Source organism: Salvia splendens, chromosome 15, assembly GCF_004379255.2.
Source record: "Salvia splendens isolate huo1 chromosome 15, SspV2, whole genome shotgun sequence".
NCBI lineage: Eukaryota > Viridiplantae > Streptophyta > Magnoliopsida > Lamiales > Lamiaceae > Salvia > Salvia splendens.
This window is the reverse complement of record NC_056046.1, coordinates 20,470-23,436: the sequence shown is the minus strand read 5'-3', so window position 1 is coordinate 23,436 and position 2,967 is coordinate 20,470.

The following is a 2,967-nucleotide window of genomic DNA, read 5'->3' as shown; positions in this document are numbered from 1 at the left end:
TTCTTTTAATTTAGTGGGCCATTCTTGTTTGTTGTGATAGAGGAAGAGAAATTAGTTTGGATAAGGCCATCCACAACGCTGTCTCTATACCGTCTCTTAAACAGTCTCTTAACTACTATTTGAGCACTATTTGAGGGCCCCACTGTCCTTTTTTCCTCCATCTCTTAACTAAGAGACGGAGGCTGCAACGCTCCGTCTCTTAACCGTCTCTATACCGTCTCTTAATTACTATTCATTCAATTTAATTTATAATTTTTTTTAAAACCCAATTCAATTTAAACAAACACACTTTATTAAAATTAAAACAAAATTAAAAAACACACAAAATAAAAAAACACACAAAATAAAAAAAACACACAAAATAAAAAAACACACAAAATAAAAAAACACACAAAATAAAAAAAATTAATCGGAAGGGCGAATCATCCTCCGGAGGCGGTCGAGGTTGAGGGGGAGTCGGAAGGCCAAGTTGTGCTGCCATATGCACAATTCCGTTCCACCAGGCCGCGTATTGGGAGTGCGAGAAGCGGGAAGTGTCCGCCATTGTGGCGGTCATGTACGCCACCATAAGTGTGTCCGAGCCTCCTCGCGAGCCCGATCCTGAGGCCGGCTGGCTTGATTCGCCTCGGCCCTTCCTTGCTCTAGCCGCTTTCGCCGCCTTCGTCCCTTGCGGCCGACGGCGCCTACTCGCGGATCCTCCTGCATCGCCGACCGTACCCGCAAACTCCTGGGATTCAGCATCATGTTGGCTGATGCCTTCAGCAGTGTCACCACCAGACGCACCAGCACTAGACGAGTATTGGCCACTCGCCGTATGCTTCGTGCGCTTCGAGTTTGAGCCCGAGCTGGAGCGGAAACCGCCGGCCCATCGTTCCTCGTCCTTGACGGCGCGCCAAACATCAACAAATCTGAATTGATGTCCCTCGTCCTGGTAGTAGGCGCGCAAAGCGGACGTCAAAATGTCGGTGGCCGTGGCGCCGCTTTGGTAGCGCGCCTCTTCCGCCGAGTAGATGCCGCAGAATTTTTTGACCTGTCGGTCGACTCGGTCAAAGTGACAGCGGATCATTTTAACTGTGCGCTTGCGGGAGCGGTTCGGCTTTATTTGGTGGTAGACCTCGACAACCTTTTCCCAGAAACACTTCCGGGTTTGTTGATTCCCGACGATGGGATCGTACGAGACCGTGATCCAGGCGTTGTACACCGCCATCGTTTCGAGGTTGTTGTACGGATGTCGGCCAAGATCCTCTTCCTCTTCCTCTTCCTCTTCTTCCTCCTCGTCCTCGCCCGTCTGGGGTTGTACACTGCCTCGGCCACCTCCACCGCCTCGCCCACCTCCACCGCCTCGGCCTACTCCCGGCGTGGGATCAACTGGAAAATCCTCCCGGATCTGGGATAATCCCTGCGAAAACCGCGGGACGTTGGGACGAACATATGCATCAAGGTCAAAATTGGGTGGTTGGTACCCCCCCGGCGTCGCCGAACCCTGGGTCCCCGGCGTTGACGAACCTCCACCGCCCAATGTGTTGATCATGTTCTCCCAATCGCCGAATGAGTTGAGATCCCACCCGCCGGAGCCGGAGCCGCCATAGTTGCCCTCGCCGTCGCCGGACATCTTGAGTTGGGTTATGAAAATTTCAGCGAAAATTTGAGAGAAAATTTAGATGATATGAAGAATAGATGTGTAGTTGTGTGTAAATGAGGATGGGTTTAGGAGTATTTATAGAGTAAAAAATTTAATAAAAAACAAAAAAAATATAAAAAAAAACAAAAAAACGGTAATAATACCGTTACAAAAAATTTTTTTTTATTTAAATTCGAATTTTTTTTAAAAAAAAATATTTATTGCGTCAGCACGTGACGACGCCCACTCGCGGGCCGGCGAGTGGGCGTCACGCACGACGCCGGGCTGCGCCACGTCGCCGAGGCGCGTGGCGAGCCAGCTCGTCTCCTGGCTCGGCGAGTCGAGTCGCGCGACGAGACGCGCGACGAGACGGGACGAGATGGAGGCTGCAACGCGTCTCGCCGGGGTCTCGTCTCGCTGAGACGAGACGCGAGACGCCGGCGAGTCCCGTTGTGGATGGTCTAAGGAGTGTATACGTTGCTGCTGACCCTTTTTCTTTCTCTAATTTTAATTGTTTGAGGACTATTACTTATATTATTTTATGAGGTCAATTAGTTTTAGTGTATAATAGTTTTAAAGTGGGTAATTGATAAATATGTTTTATTATATATGAGCGAAGGATAAATTGAGCACACACTTAGGATGCATGCATTGTTAAATTTATTTATTTTGCAAAGTCTAATTTTTGCATATCGTGTTAGATCGAAAAGGGTAAATTTGTGCACGTCGATTGCTGTGAGAACGAAAAGTGATTGAGGAGTTAAGCGTTTGAGGTGGGCTTTCTAACTAAGTATTTTGTGGGCTTTCAAACTAAATACTTTTAAGAGCTTTAGTTTTAATATATTGATTCGAGCATCATTTTATGTGACAAAATTTCTTTTAATTGAGATTGCAAGTATTATTAATTTTATTCGATGATGATGTGATTTATGTGCTTAAAGTGAAAGTGATGTTATGTGATATACGTGTCGATTTAGCGAGTGCTTTGTGATTTGCTTGACTTGTTGATGTGATGTGAGATGATGCTCGACCTTGACAGAGAAAAATGATTTTATGTTTCAAATACGTTTTTGAGGAAAATAAAGTTTGCAAAGGGAATATCATGCCATGTGTTTGTTTTGAGAAATGCCTATCTGTTTGTTTAGCAAGGGAGTTGTCCCTACTAGACCTATTGAAATCGAATTCGGGTCTGACTAGGGAGTGAGTCCCTACTCAGGCTAGTGTACACCTATGGAGATCGTGAGCCGTCTTTTGGGTCGGCCGGTCTAGTGACTTGGAATGTGGCCACGTTCCTTGTCATCAATGGATCAGATATGGGAGATAGCTATGGGAAAATGGTTGATCAA